This window comes from Xyrauchen texanus, chromosome 12 (genome assembly GCF_025860055.1).
Source record: "Xyrauchen texanus isolate HMW12.3.18 chromosome 12, RBS_HiC_50CHRs, whole genome shotgun sequence".
Classification (NCBI taxonomy): Eukaryota; Metazoa; Chordata; class Actinopteri; order Cypriniformes; family Catostomidae; genus Xyrauchen; species Xyrauchen texanus.
This window is the reverse complement of record NC_068287.1, coordinates 44241331-44262778: the sequence shown is the minus strand read 5'-3', so window position 1 is coordinate 44262778 and position 21448 is coordinate 44241331. Positions and strand designations below refer to the sequence as shown.

The following is a 21448-nucleotide window of genomic DNA, read 5'->3' as shown; positions in this document are numbered from 1 at the left end:
AGATAATACTGAGTTAATGTATGACTCATGATTAACTAATGCACAGATAATATTGAGTTAATGTATGACTCATGATTAACTAATGCACAGATAATATTGAGTTAATGTATGACTCATGATTAACTAATGCACAGATAATACTGAGTTAATGTATGACTCATGATTAACTAATGCACAGATAATACTGAGTTAATGTATGACTCATGATTAACTAATGCACAGATAATATTGAGTTAATGTATGACTCATGATTAACTAATGCACAGATAATACTGAGTTAATGTATGACTCATGATTAACTAATGCACAGATAATACTGAGTTAATGTATGACTCATGATTAACTAATGCACAGATAATACTGAGTTAATGTATGACTCATGATTAACTAATGCACAGATAATACTGAGTTAATGTATGACTCATGATTAACTAATGCACAGATAATACTGAGTTAATGTATGACTCATGATTAACTAATGCACAGATAATACTGAGTTAATGTATGACTCATGATTAACTAATGCACAGATAATACTGAGTTAATGTATGACTCATGATTAACTAATGCACAGATAATACTGAGTTAATGTATGACTCATGATTAACTAATGCACAGATAATACTGAGTTAATGTATGACTCATGATTAACTAATGCACAGATAATACTGAGTTAATGTTTGACTCATGATTAACTAATGCACAGATAATATTGAGTTACTGTATGACTCATGATTAACTAATGCACAGATAATATTGAGTTAATGTATGACTCATGATTAACTAATGCACAGATAATACTGAGTTAATGTATGACTCATGATTAACTAATGCACAGATAATATTGAGTTAATGTATGACTCATGATTAACTAATGCACAGATAATACTGAGTTCATGTGTGACTCATTAACTAATGCACAGATAATACTGAGTTAATGTTTGACTCATGATTAACTAATGCACAGATAATACTGAGTTAATGTATGACTCATGATTAACTAATGCACAGATAATACTGAGTTAATGTATGACTCATGATTAACTAATGCACAGATAATACTGAGTTCATGTGTGACTCATGATTAACTAATGCACAGATAATACTGAGTTAATGTATGACTCATGATTAACTAATGCACAGATAATACTGAGTTCATGTGTGACTCATGATTAACTAATGCACAGATAATACTGAGTTCATGTGTGACTCATGATTAACTAATGCACAGATAATAATGAGTTAATGTATGACTCATGATTAACTAATGCACAGATAATACTGAGTTCATGTGTGACTCATGATTAACTAATGCACAGATAATACTGAGTTAATGTATGACTCATGATTAACTAATGCACAGATAATACTGAGTTCATGTATGACTCATGATTAACTAATGCACAGATAATACTGAGTTAATGTATGACTCATGATTAACTAATGCACAGATAATACTGAGTTAATGTATGACTCATGATTAACTAAGCATTCATTAACGATTGCCACATCAGCAACTAATAAAGAGTCTGTCTGATTAATATATTAAGTCATATATGAATTTCTATTAATTAAATGTGTCATCATGGATTAATTCCCAAACAACTTATTATATGAAATTATAGTGTTATAGCCAAAGCCATGTATTTGAACTTCCACAAAACACGGGTGCACTAATATGCATTAATACATGCTTAATTATGCCGTATCCCTGAAAATATTTTACATCGTATTTTAATTACAACAATTACTTAATGGTGAGTTAATAGTCATGTGCCTCAACAAGTAAAGTCATAATATAATGATATATTTGCAAACCATTAGTTAACAATTAATTAAAACAGCTGATACAGCCAAAGAACTGCCTGAAAAGTCATGAATTGAGATCTCATTTATCATTAATGACCATCATTGGACTTTATAAAAGCTGTTTATTTAACATCGGTTTCCAAAAACATTGCCTCAATAAAGAGATCTACAAAATATCACATATAAATACGTATATGTGATATTTTGTATTTAAGATATTGTTGTAATTAACACATGAATTTGCAGTAATAATCCAGTTATTAAGCATGTGTTAATGCTCTTTATTAATTAAGCTCTTGTAATTGTCAGACAAAAAGAAAGTGTCATTGAGAGCTTCATTCTCAATGGGACACCATAAGTCACATGTAAAGAGGTTATGCACATCCCAGGATTTTGTCATGTAAACCTACAAGCAGACATATGGTAGAGGGTCTTAAAGAGCAGTAGTATATGCTGGAGCAGTGGTTAGGGAGATAGAAAAATGATGGTTAAGAAGAGATGATTTACGGTTGAAGTTGGTTGATTATCATTTCTCTCATACAGGTGCGTGCCCTGTTGTATAGCGCCATTCTGGATGGATTCTTGTAAAGACGTGGAGCATCGCTGCCCTAATTGCAACAACATCCTCTCATTCTACAAACGCCTGTGATGTGGAAAACACCTATGCCATTCAGAACAAAATCTTTCTAGCTCTAGGTCTGATTTGAATGGGATCTAATAGGTAGAAGACATAGGAATGTGTTGGAATTTAATTTAAAATAGCTTGTAAAGTACGAAAGAAATCCTAACACCAGGCTTCAAAAATGAGTGATTAATTGTACCGCTTAACTGAATGCAACAATTGTGACACAGGTAGTATAACTCATGATAAGTGTTCACATGGTATGAAATATTTATTGCAATTATGGCTGGGATTCGTTGTGCTTGTAGTAAAAATACAGTCCTTAATTTTGCATGTGAATGATGTATAGCGATAAAACTTTAAATAGACGTACACTGTATGCAACTTGTGAGCTTGAAATACATGAAAACTGCTTTGTAAGTAAAAATCTTTACTCTGTAAGAAAACGGAAAATATGTAAATAGCCATTTAAAAGCTTATATTAAACTTCTGTCAAATGTAGATATCGTAGTGTAAATTTTGAGGACCACCATTGTGTCCTTGAGTAAGGCACTTAACTCCAGGTTGCTCTGGGGGGATTGTCCCTGTAATAAGTGCACTGTAAGTCGCTTTGGATAAAAGCATCTGCCAAATGCATAAATGTAAATTTGAACAACAAAGCTTTAAAGTTCACAAGCACCTAACTTGGCTGGGCAATCGGATAAAATTCAATTTTATTGCTATTCCAGGCTATTCTACAATAATTCTCAATTCATAACTCTAAATGTCAAATCTCAACCTTTCATAATTAGCCTCTCTTAAATGAACGGTCTCAGGGTTAACTACTGTTATTATCATTGAAAGGAATCTCATTAGATTTAAAGACATCAAGCTAAATATAGTGAAGCGAGTTATTCCTAGATTGATTGCATCTTGCTGAAGCCAACTGCGTTTCTCAACAGTACTTTTGTTATTGCGGAGCTACATTTAATTATTTGTAATGTAGCGGACTCTACTTTATTCCCCAAAGAGATTTACAGGACACTGGTTGGTACTGGGGACAGTATCTATTAAATAACCTTGGATTAAATTCTTTGCTCATGGGCAAAATAGTTGCTGAGAGAATGGAGATTAATTCTCTTCCTAAATGTGCACTTTGAAAGTAGCTTCTGCTCTGTATGTATATGTAAAATAGTTATATTAAAAGTAAAGTTGGAAATGTGGGTGGACTTTGTTTATTCATTGTCTTTAAATGGTTTCTTTCAATAACCTAGCCTGACTAAATACTTTCACTACATTAAAGTCATAATTTTCTCACTGGGCTGGACTATTTCTCTTCAGGAGCTTAGACCCTTAAATATATCTTTATATTCTTCAGACTCGAGTTGTACAAATGCATCTCCCGTCCTCCTCACACACGTGCTTTTGACATGCACATCCACTGTTGATGTTCCCATATTAGTCTCCTGTTGTTTGGTGGTGATTAAATCTTGTTCTTGTGCTTACTTGTGACCTTTTGGACCCACTAATTAGTGCAAATCATTTCAGGTTCAATTGCATACAATGGCCACACGCATTCAGAGCTCGAGTACTCTGCTGATGGTGAAATTTGCGCCAAGCGTCCCATACGCAGATGACAAGCATTCTCTTCTGAACTAAATATTTACGAGTTACTTTTCATATTATTAATTGCACGAAATGAAAGTTAAAGTGACCGCCAAAACAGAGGCAGAAACTCCAAAAGAGGGTGGCGTAACTCCACAAGGGGGGCAGAGTTAGTCTTGAAGGGGGTTGGGCCAGCTCCAAAAGGGGGCTACACTTCCACATATGGTTAGGGTTAGGGAAAGGGTTAGGTTAGGGGCTCTGTATATTTGGCTTTGTGGTTTGGAGCTCCTACCCCTTTTGGGAGCTCAGCCTACAGCTATATCCTTCTCATGAACGTATGTATCAGATGGACGCTTTGGAGCATCTTAATTTGGTTGCATAGCATGCCACTAGAGTTCTCATCACCTCTAGTCCTAAAAGCTGTGTTTTTAGGATGATGTGCCAACTTAAATATAGTTTGAATCTTTTCCCAGATCCCAGCTCCCTTTTTAGCTCAAATGCACGTCTGAGGAATGTTGTACTGCCTGCTTATTGGTTTGACGAGGCGTATTGCCTGTACAGCTGGAGTTAAGCTGACTGCACCCTACTGCATCAGTGTGGTACATCAAGCTTTAATTGCTCCAATAGTACATGTATGCGTTTGGCAGACTCTTTTATCCATTATTACAGGGACAATCCCCCCCCGGAGCAACCTGGAGTTAAGTGCCTTGCTCAAGGACACAATGGTGGTGGCTGTGGGGATCGAACCAGTGACCTTCTAATTAAAAGTTATGTTCTTTATACACCAGGTGGGCATAATGGTCATGGCATGCCAGTTTATTTCCAGTGAGGTATGTTCTGCAGGTTTGTTTGATAATTTAAGGAAAATTTTGAGAAACTTAGCAGTTACGTTACCGAAACATACTGTTTACCTAAAATAATTCTACATTGCTTTCTTCTCTACTATGCTGGCATGCAATTAGTAGAGCTACCAAGAGAGGGCGTACTAAGCTCTAGTAGTCTGTTGTAGAGAGGAAATACTGTATGTACTACAATAATGTTGTCAATGAGAGATGGAGAAATGCAGCCAGTCACTTTCTGGGCAGACAGTAATACAAGAAGTGATTACAATTTCAGTACCGGCTCAGTATTAGAATGGACTGTATAATGCCAAGCTTTGCACCATTAGCTTGGAATTTACCAAACTGACAATACAACATATAGGTAAAACTGTTCACCAACCCCCAAGAGATTTTTACAATGGCCGTATGCCTAAACAATTAAAATGATCAAAATGAGATATCGCCTTTATTGTTATCACTGCTCTGTTTCGTAACACTCTGCATAGTCTGTAAAAAGATTTTATCACCGGTTTTGGTGCCTCATAAAATCTTTATGATGGCAGGAGTAAAATAGAAATGGGAGGGAGAGCATGCAAGTGTGTGTTTGAGCCATAAGGGGAATGGCGCCCTCCACTCTGCTGCTTGCAATACTAATTAATCAAACCGTGTCAGGCAGAGAGGTGGAGAAAGGCTGAACAATGAGGTGAGAGCCAGATTAGTGTGCCAGCATCTGCAGACTGCTAAACTACATGAACCCAGTGAACCAATGCCCATGGGTACAGAGGCGGCCTGAGTCAAAGACAGGACGCAGGTAGCGTTCAACAGAAGCTTAAGCACGCTCGAGCGCAAAGATATTGTTTCCCAAGGGAAAACAACGAGGAATAAAAGCTTATTGAGGCTTCCCTATGACAGATGCCTTTTTGAACCCAATATATAATATCTACTCTTAAGCAAACACAACATCTGATAATGAGACATGAAAACAATCATAAATCCTACCTTTCTAAGCAGGCAGTGAAAGATGTGTAATTTCATGTTGTATGTGTTGGGCCATGGGTGGTCATCATGATCACAAGAGAAGTTAACAAGTTATTACAGAATGTTCCAGCACCAAGTGTTACTGACAAGTGCCATCTCCCATCGCTACAGAGACACGGGTTCAGTTCCTGTTGGCAGTGCCGCATTAAGACACTGCGGGCCTCGGCTGGGGGTTTATTCCGGTGGACCATTTTTCTATGAACATGCACTATATGGATGGCTTCAATTGCTGCACAACATTTCCACGGTTATATTAGCATCTTACACTGAACGCATTTACATGCATACCCCTCGGTGGCGGACAGCAAGTTTGGGGGCCTCTCTGGGGTCGGGGGCCCTGGTCTTAAGCCCAAGTATGGTGATCGGCCCTCAGCCATATCACCCTGCAGCTCTTGCCTGGTTGCCCACTAAAGCTAAGCAGGGTTGAGCCTGGCCAGTACCTGGATGGGAGACCTCCTGGGGAAAACCAAGGTTGCTGCTGGAAGTGGTATTAGGGAGTCCAGCAGGGGGTGCTCACCCTGTGGTCTGTGTGGGTCCTAATGCCCCAGTATAGTGATGGGGACACTATACTGTAAAAAAAAAGCACCGTCTTTCGGATGAGACGTTAAACCGAGGTCCTGACTCTCTGTGGTCATTAAAAATCCCAGGGCACTTCTTGTAAAGAGTAGGGGTGTAACCCTGGTGTCCTAGCCAAATTCCCCCCCATTGGCCCCTATATATCATGGCCTCCTAATAATCTCCATCCCTGAATTGGCTACATCACTTTACCATCTCCTCTCTGCCAATAGCTAGCAGGTCATGTTTGTAAATGAGAAGTGGTTCTCAAACAGTTTACCTGGTTAAATAAAATAAAAATAAAAAAGTAAGCCTGTGCATTAATGCAGCCCTGCCTGTTGGAACCAGGATGTAATAACGTTTACATTATCAATGAGGAGCGTGATTCGGAGGTTGCATTTTCCCTCTAGGATAACATTTTTCTCAATTGACGGTTAGGTGTAGGGTTGTGGTTTGTGTCAGTGGGTATGTAGTCTTGCATAGCCCAGACCTTTGACTAAAACGACAAAGGTCTGGGATCTATAGCAGCTTCAATTGCCAATAACAGGAAACGCCATCTAACTGACATGTAAAGCGATCAATTGCAGTTGGTTTGCGTGCCGTTTAGGGGTGGGGTTATCAGAGATACCTGTATATCATTCTATAATAAAAGACCGTCATGTGGAAAGAAATCATTATCATCTGCTTCACTTTCTGCAACATGCCTAAAATGAAACTCTAAATATCTTTCAAATATTCAATGTCACTAACCTGGCAAACTTGGACATATCTGGTGATTATTTTGCCCTAAAAAGCGCTCATTCTAGCAACGCAGAACCTTGTAAACATGATTGTATTTCCAGGCGGACTGATAAAACGTCCTGTGTACATCTACTCGCTGGAGATTCATCAAACCAGTCAATCAGATTTGTGCTGAGAGGTTTGAGAAAGAGTTTTCCAATTTTGTGTTCTATGTGCATCAGACGGTTAGTGTGCGGACTGCGGGTGGCCTGTGTGCGTGTCATCTGAGGCTGAGACTAGGGTGTATGATTACTAAAATATGCATTCCTGTTGACTTTTAAAGCTAGTAAAAGCAGTGATTTGAATTTCAGTGAGCAAGTCAAGTCAAGTCAAGTCAAGTGGTTTTTATTGTCGTTTCAACCATATACAGTTAGTACAGTACACAGCAAAACGAGACAACGTTCCTCCAGGACCATGGTGCTACATAAAAACAACAAAGGACCAACATAGGACCACATGAGACTACACAACGGAATAAAATACCTATATAAACTACCTATATATACCTATATAAAGTGCACGTGCAAACATGTGCAAAAAGTACAGGACAGTACAATAAATTACTGACAATGAACAGGACAATAGACAGACCGATTTCAGCAGCAAAACTTTTGACCTACGTTTGCCGAGTTCAGAGTGTGATCAATCTGGACATGCTCCCATCTTGCACAAATGTTCCTCTCATCTTGACTGTCAGCATTATCCCTGTCCAAATACACCTGTACAAATTTGGCTCCTGAGAAAAGTCCTCAAGCAATCTCTTCAGTTTAAGATCTCAACGATACCTCAAACTGTGCTCCGATTTGCAAAGATACCAAAGTCTGCAATCAGCAGTCAGATATGTAATATTTCTAATCAAATGGAGACTACTTGTCTTATTTGTGTCTAATTTTATTTCTCCAAACTATTTTTTAGGAGAAGCATCTGAAACAATCTAGCACTTAAACAAGACAATTGAGAACTCCATTAAGTCTCCAGAGCCATGAGCAATAAAATTGCTTCAGGGCATGCTCACAGGTGTCTATGAGCCCATACATCTGTTGCATGTGTGTATTTGATGACATGTGCTGCAGGGAACAGAGGAAAAGGCGGCACCTCTGACTTATAACCTGTCAATGAACACACATTTGTGTCACCTGATTCAGAAAATGAATCAAAAGAAAAGCTGGAGGGGGACACATACAGGAAGAAATAATTGGGTTGCTTCTCTAATGAAGAGGTTCTGTGTATAGTCTCAAATCTGTCAGAAAAACCCCAATTTACCCCTTCCCTATAAATGAGAGAGAACAGCAAATGGTTGTCCACTGAAGCTCTCATTAGTGGTGTTTGCAAAGGCAAGCATCATTATTACTATTACTCATCTTGAACAAATCCCTAACCATATTAACAGTAGTGTAGTCTAGGGCATACACAGGCATATGCCGTGTGCCCACATATCTTCCTTAGGATTTTGCGTATGCCCACCTGAAATATACGGATGGCCACCAGAACAACAAGTAGTCTTTTGACCCGGACATTTTTCAATCTACTAACGCAATGCCGCAGCACCGTTGAGAAAGGTTGTGTATATATACTGTATATATACTCTTGCGGCCAACAGTTTGGAAATATGTTCAGATTTTGCTCCTAAGGAAAGAAATTTGTACGATTATTCACCAAAGTGGCATTCAGCTCATCACAATGTGTAGTCAGGATATTAATACGTGAAAAATTACTATTACAATTTGAAAAAGATGTTCAGAACTTCTTAAACTACTTCAAAGTTTTCTCATAAAAAAATCCTCCACATGAGGCTCAATGGGGTTTAGATCCGTAACACTCTTTTCCAATTATCTGTTGTCCAATGTCTGTGTTTCTTTGCCCACTCGAACCTTTTCTTTTTGTTTTTCTGTTTCAAAAGTGTCTTTCTTTGCAATTCTTCCCATAAGACCTCCTGAGTCTTCTCTTTACTGTTGTACATGAAACTGGTGTTGAGCGGGTAGAATTCAATGAAGCTGTCAGCGGAGGACATGTGAGGCGTCTATTTCTCAAACTAGAGACTCTGATGTACTTATCCTCTTGTTTAGTTGCACATCTGGTCTTCCACATCTCTTTCTGTCCTTGTTAGAGACAGTTGTGCTTTGTCTTTGAAGACTGTAGTTACAACTTTTGTGTGAAATCTGCAGTTTTTTGGCGATTTCAAGCATTGTGTCGCCTTCATTCCTCAAAACAACGATTGACTGCGATTCTTTTTTGCCATTTTTGTCCTAATATTGATCTTAAGACATGCCCGTCTATTGCACACTGTGCAACTCAAACACAAACACAAAAACAACGTTAATCTTCATTTTATTAACCAATATCTTTTGTTTGATATAAAGGCAAGTGATTTTATAGTACCAAATGATTAATTTGGCATGATTATCAAGGATAAGGTGTTGGAGTGATGCTGCTGTCGAGATATGATCAAAAATAACTTTTTCAGATAGTGATGGTGCTGTTTTTAACATCAGTAATGTCCTGAATATACATCTGTGATCAGTTGAATGCCACTTTGGTGAATTAAAGTAACAATTTCCCTCCAAAACAGCAAAATCTGAACATTATTCCAAACTTTTGGCTGCCAGTGTGTATATATTTATAAATTGTACAGAGATTCTCTCTAAACGCGCACAGATATACAGGAGCACGGTCAAGACTGACAGTTCGACTGAGCTGATCCACCAATCAGAACGTTCATTTCAGACATAATTGAATATTTGCCAACCAATCATATTTTGGAGGAAAATTTCCAGCATCTGATGCACAAGCATCCCTGGAGTAACCATAATTTGCACTGTAAATGTATTTCACTGCTAAACGTGTATATATATATATATATATATATATATATATATATATATACACACACGTTACTGTACTGTTTAAATCACTTACTAACCTTTTCTGTGTAAAGTTGTGTCCAGTTTAACGAATACATAAGTCAGGCATTTGTGGTATCATTTGAAAGCTTAGAATCTGAGCTTTCAAAGAAAACCACTTCTTCATTTTGTTACATAAAAAAACAAAATAAGTCCTGAAAACATTTGCATCACAAATCAGCAACTTAGAGGTCATGTGGTAGAAATATTACAATGAGTATAAAAGTCCTTCAAAAAGCACTTAAATAGACATATTATACATCAATTAAAAGGTCTCATTATATTTTACCACAGTTTGAAAGATTTTCAAAAGGATCACAAAGTGAAATATCACATCTGTTAGACATCAAATACAAACGTCTCTATTATGCGCTGAGTACTGCTGCTATAAGCCCTAAATAGCTAAAAACTTTATATGTGCTTTTACCTTAAGAGGCTTTTCCACTGCAGAGTACAGTTCGACTCGACTCTGCTCGCTTTTTTGGGGTTTTCCACTGTGGATAGTTCCTGGTACTTGGTACTTTTTTAGTACCACCTCAGTCGAGGTTCCAAGCGAGCCGAGCCATTACTAAATGTGACGTTGAAATCCTGCAGATCACTGATTGGTATGGGAGAATCGTCACTACCAGCGTCACTGGATTTCCGACACATGACATCAACCCGCTAGTTTTAAATTTAGTAACAATGATAACAGTATCATTTGTTCACGCGACTTTCGAATTGTGAAAAAAGAAATGGCTGTGCGCACAACCACACCGTGGTCAATAAACAAGGTGCAGACGGTCCACTCGTTAGCGATGAGCGAAACCATAAAGTCTTTCAGGAAGTGTCTCAGCTGTGAAGGCCGAACACAGCTACCACCGGACCTCCCAACAGTGTAGGGAAAAGTAAAAAAACTTAAGTGACAACAGAACCATCAAGGAAAAGTGGAAGTGGTTCGACCAAATGGACGCTATATAAACCAGCGAGCAATGGGAGGGAGAGTGTCCAGGACTGGCGTTGATCCAAGATGGAGGATGGTGCGTTTTGTTACATTAACTCTAAACTACACTTGAAAGCTTCACTTTATTTAGTCAACCAGCTACTGGAAAGCTTCTAAAACAACCAGGACAATTTAACTGTTACACTTGTGTAAAATCACCATGCACAATGAGTTAATAGCTAACAGCTAGCGGTTGTGTTATTGTTTTGGTCAGTTTGTGTCGTGTTTAACATGATGTCACGGCAGTAGAGGCGGTGCAACTATGACGATCAGCCACGTTGATGCGGCACTAAACTGCAGTGGAAATGCAAGCTCAGAAAAGTAAAGCGAGTAGAGTTGAGGCGAGTCGAATCGTAACATGCAGTGGAAAAGTGCCACTAGGCAGTTTTACTTGTCTGTGAGCATGCTTGTGTGAATAATCCAATGTTAGATTTTAAATGTCCAGAGCAAAATATGTTGATCAGCAGGAAGAGCATGCAAAACAATCTTCTGAAATATATGTTATCCACTATCCATTTTATCGATGATAAAAAGTTACACATCATACATATTGTGGAGGATCTTAACTTTCAAATTAAAGCTAGATTGAGCTTCTAGTCCACTCAGAGGCCGAGATATTCGATGAAACAATGGGGGTGGTGCATGAACTGAAAATTAGACTGAATGTCAATGGACGATCAAATCCATAAAGGCTAAAATGCGTTCTAGTGCCACCTACATTTCACATCAGCATTTTGTAATAGAAGGTAATAGAGGAAATAAAAATGTTCGTACTACTGGCTGCCATCTAGTGGAATAAAATACAACTTTTTGGAGGGAGATGGAGTGAACAGAATCAGTGGCGCTTGCAGCTGTATGTCCGTACGCACTGTGCGTACCATGAGCACTCCGACTGACCTGAGAATCAATCATGAAGTGTGTCCCATGGCTGTTTAAAAGAACTAGCGATGACCAATTTGCGACTGAATAATTCCTTTGAGTCGGTTCTTTTCAGTGAATTGTCCAAATGGGCTTACAAAACTGTCTGAAACGATTTGAGATTCAGTACAATTAGTTTGAACTGCTTTCTCACTGAATCATTAGGAGAGGTTACTCACACAGTAAAACAGTATTGGGATATTTACGAATACAGAGAACAAACAGCGCTGGGTAGAGTGGAAATTTACCTACAATCAACTGAAACAAAAGGTCAGAAAAGTCATGTGCCTCAATGATCGTTCAGAGTGATGTTGTGTATATCGGGACGAGGAGGGGTCCAAGCACTGATCCTTGAGGAACACCAGTCTAGTCAAGTCAGTTTTGTTTGTATAGCGCTTTTCACAACACATATTGTTTCAAAGCAGCTTTACAGAAAATCAGGCATTGACAGAAAATGAAACTGTAATAACTTCAGCTAGTGATGTGTCATGTGAACAAGGGGCTGTTCAAACTGAACGTATTTTTGTATCCGCTCATGCTGTTTTTCAATCGTTTTCCATGTAAACATTCGCTAGATGGATGTTTTAATAATATCATACAATACATGGGGTATTTTAAGAAATGTGTATGTGGCAGGGCGGAGGGTGGGGCCGGGTCATGATCCTACACACCCGGTCCCGTATTAGGCTAATTAAGCCTCCGAGGGATAAAGGTCGACTGCAGAGGATCGTGCCTAATACGGGACCGGGTGTGTAGGATCACGACCCGTCCCCGCCCTCCGCCCTGCCACAGTGTATAAATAGTACGTTTAAGTTACTGTTGACTTTCTTTTAACTGCAATTCAGTAATTCCTCTTCCTGTCATTTCAATTCAAAATCCTGTAGGGTGTGGCAAGTTTCATTCAAACAATCTCATCAATTGAAAAGGAACCAATTCGTAAATTCAGACTTTTGTCCAACCCTGCAGAGCACCTTACGTAAAAATCTAGTTTCTAGATGTATTTATTTAGAAAGCAAGCCAACAAGGTGAGCCAGAAAACGACATGCATGATTAGGAAATGAAAGTGACCTGCTACTGCTCCCATCACTTTTAATAAATATCACATGTCCTCTTCTTCCTCTACCTCTCTCTCTCTCTATCTTTGATGTTTAACTGGACTTCGACAACAAGGATCCTTTAAAACAAACGCCTTTTAAGCCTGGCTTGTGTCAGATATAATCACTCTCTAATAAAAGCTTATCATTTCATCCTTCAAAGAGTTGTGTTGCCGGAGCCTTGTGTGTGGCCAGAGGGACCAACCGCTCAAAGAAAGCCCCCCAGGGGACATGAAACAGGGTGTACGGAAGCTGCACTGATTTAACTGGAACATCCTCACATGTGGGAGGCAATGATCTTTAGCTTGCACCTTTCATAGCGGAGGTCTATTCGCATTAGAAAACAAAACCAACATGATAAAACACACACACAGATCTTTACAGATGTTTTTGTAACACATCTTAAATGCATAAGTCTTTTGCACAGTACTGTGCTAAGAAAATGTTATGCATGACATCATTAACTCAACTGTGCTAATTTTAACCAATTTATAGAAGATTTCATAAGTGATTCTCATGAAACCAGTCAAGAATATCTCTGGTCATATTTAACACCAAATTAATGCAAATAATAATAATACAAATGTATTATATTTTGCAGGTTTTTCCTGCATTGTGACAATATTTTCAGGACTTTTAAGCCTTTTTTACTACCAAATACCAAACTCGCCTTTACATATCTGGCCGATTTACTTTTCACATTGTTTTCAATGTTGAGTCTTATTAGCGTTATGTATTACAGCAATAACTATGCTGTTGTACAATGAAGGTTTCATTTAAATCAGTGTAAAAGGTCATACCGAGAGAGTACTACTGTGATGTATACAGTGGCAAGAAAAATTATGTGAACCCTTTGGGATTAGCTGGTTTTCTGCAATAATTAGTCATAAAATGTGATCTCATCTTCATCAAAGTCACAAGTACAGACAAACACAATGTGTTTAAGCTAACAACACACAAACAATTATAATCTTTCATGTCTTTATTGAACACATCCCACTAAACACTTATAATGCTGTGAAAAGTAAGTTAACCCTTACAACAAGTCAATCCTCCTTTGGCATCAATAGCCTCAACCAAATGTTTTTCCGGTAGCTGCGGATTAGACCTGCACAACGTTCAATAGGAATTTTGGGGCATTCTTCCTTACAGAACTGCTTCAGCTCAGCCATATTCTTAGGATGTCTGGTTTGAACGGCTCTCTTGAGGTCATGGTGTAACGGGAGCCAGCTAGTAGGTAGCTGTGCAGTGTGTAAACCTCACTCTCCTGACCTCAAGAGGTGCACTAGCGACTGACGCTAGAGGCTGTAGCCTTTAGCCTCCTTGTTAGAGCACCCGCCTCCCATGCCGGAAACGCTGGTTCGAGTCCCGTACGGAGCAGGTAGAACATTAGCGTCACAATGGTGCCGTGACCCGGGTGGGAGTGAGGTTTAGGGGGGTGAGTGTAACGGGAGCCAGCTGGTAGATAGCTGGTAGAACATTAGCGTCACAATGGCACATCATCTCTATTGGGTTAAGGTCGAGCTCTGACTGGGACACTGCAAAAAGCCATTTTTTGAAGCCATTCTGTAGTGGATTTACTTCCATATTTAGGGTTATTGTCCTGCTGTATCCCCCAACTTAATTCTTCTCTCTATGTTGGCAAGTGGTCCAGTCCCTGAAGCAACAAAGGAGCCCCAAATCATGATGCTCAGTCCCCCATACTTCACCGTTGGGATGATGTTTTCATGTTGGTGAGTAGTGTCCTTTTAACTCCATATGCAGTGCTGCATGTTCTTCCCAAACAACTCGAACCTTAGATTCATCAGTCAACAAAACATTTTCCCAGAAGCGTTGTGGAGCATCAAGATTGTCTTTGACAGACTTCAGGTGCACAGAAATGTTTTTGTTGGAAAGCAGCGGCTTCCTTCGTGGTGTCCTGCCATGAACACCATTCCTGTTGAATGTTTTCAGTATAGTAGACTCATGAACAGAGATGATAACCAGTTCCAATGATTCCTTCAAGTCGTTATCTGTAACTCTAGGGTTCCTTTTTACCTCATTGAGCATTCTGCGGTGTTCCCTTTGAGTCATCTTGACTGGACGGCCACTTCTAGTGAGAGTAGCTATAGTACTAAATCCTCTCCATTTATAGACAATATGTCTAACTGTGGATAGATTCATATCGAATCTCTTCCAGATAACTTTGTAAAGTCATGGTCCACAAGTTTCAACACTGACTTTTGTATGTATTTGTTTCTTATATGAGGCTTATTTAAACACATTGATTCATGAGCACCTTCACAATCAAAATAATTAATTAAGTCATAAGATTAAATATTCACTTATTAAACTTCTAAATGCATATGCACACACATTCTGAGAGTCAATCTCTGACCATCCAAACCTATAAAGATCAGATTTAAGGTAAAAAAGCAAATCAGGCATGAGCTTTGAAAGGTAAACAAAACGGATTTTACAACCTTGCAGCTGCGGCCTTCTTTAATGCATCACTCTCAGCACCATTAAACTGGATGGTCTGATGCTAAAGATGATGACCAATAGAAGAGGAGAAGATGTTTAGCAAGGATGAATGCATATAAAGGTTAGGTGTTAAAGATAATGTCTTTAGAGATCAGACTGGTTTAAAGAATAGGATGAATTCAGGTAAACTGGGCCAGTTTTTTACATTGAGGTGACTGTCAAAAAGTGGTACAATTTATCTATTTATAGCTTAAAAATGCATGAATGTCTCCATGAAACTTTCTTCTTTTAAAGCAAATGCCATTTGATTTTAATATTTAGTTTAACGTAATGACATCCATACGTTTTGTCTTTGTCCACTTCATGTCCTATGCATTTTTGCTGTGTTTTTACACGCACAAATACTGTAGATCCAGTTGTCTTTCTCTCTTAAAAGGCTTCATGTTGGCCTCCCATCAGGCTCATTAAATGCCAGCTTTACTTCTTTGCTCCTGTTTTGCTGATGCATGCTCAGATTCAGTCATTTTTGTCACGAGTGTTAAAACACTGTTTATTCAGTCACAGCTCACACAGATCAAGGCTGCGAGAAGACCGATGAGCAGCACGGAGCCCGAGAGAGACTGAATACATTAATCAGTCATTAATAACACACTAACTAGCTATAAAGGCGGTTGTGAGGAGATGAAGGGTTTAATAAACACATCTGAGGGTTTAGAGAATGATGTTTGATGCTACTCTTTTTAATAAACGCAAATAAATGCTGTCCAGCCCTTCCTGTTATTTGATGCTGTTGAAAGAAGTGTAAATGAGAGAATGCAAATGAGAAAGTGTTTCAAGTGCAAAGCTCGTCGTGAGGACATGACTCGACGCATTGTGCCAACAGAATAGGCCCTTTTATTTTCCCTTCATATTCATGTGATGCTCTGTTTTGAAATCGATGTGTGAATTAGGAACAGCCCTTGGAAATCCCTAAATATACACAGACACAAACAATGTCCAAAATGTAAAAATGTGTAAAGCATTTTTTACAAGCTCTTTAGTTAATTCTTCTGTTACAAATTGTGTATTTTCGGAGCTGTAAAGTTGTTAAAATCATAATTTAGGGTTTATGGGGTTTACAGAATGTCCATTCAAATTGTTGTCTATGGGACAAATCCAGCCTGTTTGAAAATGTCAGTGGCCCTCGTGAGGTTTTCACTTTTCATATGGGCTGTTCAGACCAAACAAGTTTCAGCTTGTGCTGTTTTTCAATTGTTTTCCCATGTAAACATAAGCTAGACATTCATCGAACAACGTCTCAATGTTTTTACAGTGTTCAATAAAATCATTAAGGTTCAGTCTAATTTACTCTCTCTGTTATGGCCCACTTGTGACGCTGAACAGCCTTGGTTGTTCACAATGATAACTCTTCAAGTCAGCCTAGGCCAGGTAAGCCGCCGGCAGTTGTTGAGCGGCAAGCTGGGCTTCCCCGGACAAGAGCGGAAGGAGCCGGGCCGCCCAATTGTCACATGGCCAGCTCCATATCTCAGCGGTCTGCTCGAACAGATCGAGGAAAGCCATCTTCAGGAGTGTGGGCAGGGGCAGGGAGCTGTGGTTGTCTGGGGTTGCGGCCGGGGCTCTCTCCTGGCCGAGAAGTCTCCGGATCGCATGCCGGTCCTCTGCTTGAGCTCGCATGATCTCAAAGAATCGCCGATCCTGATCCTGGGGCAGTTCAAGCAGGGATTGTTGGTGGGTCTGATGTAGGCCGGCAAGGGACTGGAGGACCTTGGCCAACTGGGAGGGCTCCATGGGTCGTACTTCCACCTCCCGGGTTTCGGCACCAGTTTAAGGGGTTAATGGAAAGGAGGAGGCAAGAACCGGCTTGGCATTATAAATAATAGTTTAATAATAAACTGAACCAAAAACACACACACACAGAGCAGCTGCCTGTAATTCTCTCTCTCTCGAACTGTCGTCATCGGCCGCCTTTATCCCTTGAGCCCAGCCCTGCCCTCCACCGCTCTACACTAGCGTTAAAACTAAACTGTAAAATTGGATATAACTTTACACAGAGTGTGTTTACAGGCACAACAATACGCTGTTTACTCCCAAAAATCAGCTTATTTAAAAAATCTGACAAAGCAAGAAATCCTTGTTTACATGATATTTGAAATAATCGCATAATTCTCTGCTTTTCAAGACAAACTACGAAGGCATGCACACAACACTTGCATGCATTGGATAAGCTGGTAAGAATGCCATTTTTCATTTCCGCTTTGTTCTCAATGTGTGTCTATATGTGATGGTGAGTGGCAGGTTTGCCACCCGTCCTGTGAGATACAAGATCGCCCTGTATTTCAGCCGGTCCGATCGCATCATGGCAAAATCATGATTGTTTAATTTACCTTGATATTTATTGTAAATTTTCCCTGCACATTGTGCTGAAACATGCTAAATATATGAAGGTATTGGCAAGGGACCATCTGAAAACACCAAACACAGCACCAGTGTCCCGTATTTTACAACTACAAAAGTGGCAACCCTAGCATGTGGTTACCCAAATTAATCGCGGAACCAAGACCTGAAAAAAAAAAATTAAGTGCTTCATTACACGTGAAATGTCCAGCAAAAAGAGAGTTAAGTGGTGTCGTAATCAGACGAGGATTTAAGGTGAGTTTTAATGAGTAAAACATACCTCTCATATCTAAATCTTTAACCTAAACCTAACCAATAGTGTTGTAAAAGCAAATGAGAGGTAAACAAAGCTGACATCCTTACACTAAACCAACACCTTAAATAAACGAAAGTCTGCAAAAAGCAAATGCGACATGAAAAGCAAATTTCTGAAGCAACCACGTCATTTCGTAAAAAATTAATGACCTACTTTCAGAACTTGACTGTTGCGCTATATTGTTCGGACAAACAGGTGGTCCCACCCAAAACTCATGCTATTTTTGGAACCATTAGTTGACATGTTGGGCTGCAACAATTTTAAGCAATTTTGTGAAAGTGTTGCAAAGCCAGAGTTTACAGCTGGAAAGTCATCCTTCAGAATGGCTTACTTGTAGATGATCTGCACATTAACCTGTAATATGAGAGATTATTTTAACATTAAAAACATGTCTTCATACATTTTGGAGTTTTAAGTGAGTTATCTTGTGTAAAAGTATGCTATTTGCACAATTATTATGAATTATCATTTTGAATGACAAATTATAAGTACTTTGAATGTTGGCTTCACAAAGACAAATCTGGATGTTGTCTGTAACAGTTTAAAGGTGATGGATGGATGGATGGATGGATGGATGGATGGATGGATGGATGGATGGATGGAAAGATAAAACAATAGAATGATGGATGGATGGATGGATGGATGGATGGAAAGATAAAACAATAGAATGATGGATGGATGGATGGATGGATGGAAAGATGAAACAATTGAATGATGGATAGATGATGGATGGATGGATGGAAAGATAAAACAATAGAATGATGGATGGATGGATGGAAAGATGAAACAATAGAATGAATGATGGATGGATGGATGGATGGATGGATGGATGGATGGATGGATGGATGGATGGAAAGATGAAACAATAGAATGATGGATGGATGGATGGATGGATGGATGGATGGATGGATGGATGGATGGAAAGATGAAACAATTGAATGATGGATGGATGGAAAGATAAAACAATAGAATGATGGATGGATGGATGGATGGAAAGATAAAACAATAGAATGATGGATGGATGGATGGATGGATGGAAAGATGAAACAATAGAATGAATGATGGATGGATGGATGGATGGAACGATAGAACAATAGAATGATGGATGGATGGAAAGATAAAACAATAGAATGATGGATGGATGGATGGATGGATGGATGGAAAGATAAAACAATAGAATGATGGATGGATGGATGGATGGATGGATGGATGGATGGATGGATGGATGGATGGATGGAAAGATGAAACAATAGAATGATGGATGGATGGATGGATGGAAAGATAAAACAATAGAATGATGGATGGAAGGATGGAAAGATAAAACAATAGAATGATGGATGGATGGATGGATGGATGGATGGAAAGATAAAACAATTGAATGATGGATGGATGAAAGATAAAACAATAGAATGATGGATGGATGGATGGATGGATGGACAGATGAATGAATGGAACAATAGATAGAAAGATGGAGGGATGGATAGAACAATAGAAAGAATGATGGATGACAGAGGGATAGAACAATAGATAGAATGATAGAGGGATTGATGGATGGATAGAAAAATAGACAGAATGATGGATGGATGGATGGAACAATAGATAGATCCATGGATGGATGGATGGATGGATGGATGGACTGATAAAACAACAGATGGACGGACGGACTGATAAAAACAATGATGGACAGATGGATGGAATAACCGATAGAACAATGGATGATAGATGGATGGACGGAGGGAGGGATAGAACAATAGAAAGAATGATGGATGGATGGACAGAGGGATAGAACAATAGATAGAAAGATAGAGGGGTTGATGGATGTATAGGTCAATAGACAGAATGATGGATGGATGGATGGATGGATGCATGGATTGAAGGATGGACGGATAAAAAACAGACGGACGGATGGAACAATAGATGGATAAACAGACAGAGGTGAACAATAGATAGAATGATGGAAGGATGGATGGACGGATGGATGGAAGGACAGATAAAACAATAGATGGATGGATGGATGGAACAATTGAAAGAACAATGGACAGATGGATGGATTTCATTGCCCGCTACAAGAAACCTGTCAAGTACAGCCAGAAGGTTTGTGCCAAGACTGATTGGACAATACATAGATTCTGATCTCGGGTTTTTCTGAAACACGATTACAGTCGAGAGGGTATAAATCCCAACAGTCTGACAGGTTCAGACATGTATCTGTTTATTAGTGATTACTCAGAGACATTGAGTGAGAAAATCTTCACTTGTTCGCTCATAGTGTTTCTGAAGATCTTCACACTACTTTAACACAGTAGCAGGTGTGACGACCGTCAGTGCTCTCACTGTCTAAATTGCATTGAGTCGTTTTTGTCAGTAGCTCTAATTTGCTTTCCTTATTGAATTTTTCCTCTCACACTTTTCACTTACAAGGGTAGACAAGAGAGAGACAAATGAAAATGCAAGTGTGAACTCCTTCACCCCTTTACCAAAATCAAACATTTCATTTAAGTCATGCCATGCACACAGGCAGTTATTAAAGCTTGAGATTCATTATTAATACACTATCACTTAGAGACAAGCTGATGGAGAATGCTGTTAAAGGACGAAACCTCTTTCTGAACTGAACTCGTGGCATAGTAGTGTAACTCTGTAAGAGTAATCTGATATAATGTCATCTTATATTATACTCAACTTATATTATATTCAGTATGAATATTAATCAATAAATGCAGGCTGGTTATTATTGCTTTTAAAGATATGTGGTCTAAAAATGTTTGTGAGTGTGCATGTGTATATGTGTTTGTATGTGTGTATATGTATATATGTGTATATATGTGTGTGTGTGTGTGTATATGTGTGTGTGTACGTATGTGTGTGCTTGTATGTGTGTATATATGTGTATGTTTGTATATGTTTGTGTGTGTGTATATATGTGTATGTTTTTGTTTGTATGTGTATGTGTGTGTGTATGTGCATATGTGCTTGTATGTGTGTCTATATATGTGTATGTTTGTGTGTGTATATATGTGTATGTTTGTATATGTGTGTGTGTGTGTGTGTGTGTGTATATGTGTATGTTTGTATATGTGTGTGTGTGTGTGTATGTGTGTGTTTTTGTTTGTATATGTGTGTGTGTGTGTGTGTGTGTGTGTATGTGCTTGTATGTGTGTGTGTGTATGTG

The 21448-nt window shown here is 38.9% G+C and overlaps 1 protein-coding gene across 3 annotated transcripts in view; it reads left to right on the top strand.

The window, feature by feature from the left end:
• The window catches only part of LOC127653202 (somatostatin receptor type 5-like), a 40621-nt gene extending 36992 nt beyond the window's left edge, over positions 1-3629 (top strand). For all 3 annotated transcript variants that reach the window (XM_052139799.1, XM_052139798.1, XM_052139800.1), the window contains one exon: positions 2353-3629. The gene's annotated coding sequence lies outside the window, so the exon portion shown is untranslated. The remainder of the gene's footprint in view (positions 1-2352) is intronic.
• The last annotated feature ends 17819 nt before the right edge of the window (positions 3630-21448 follow it).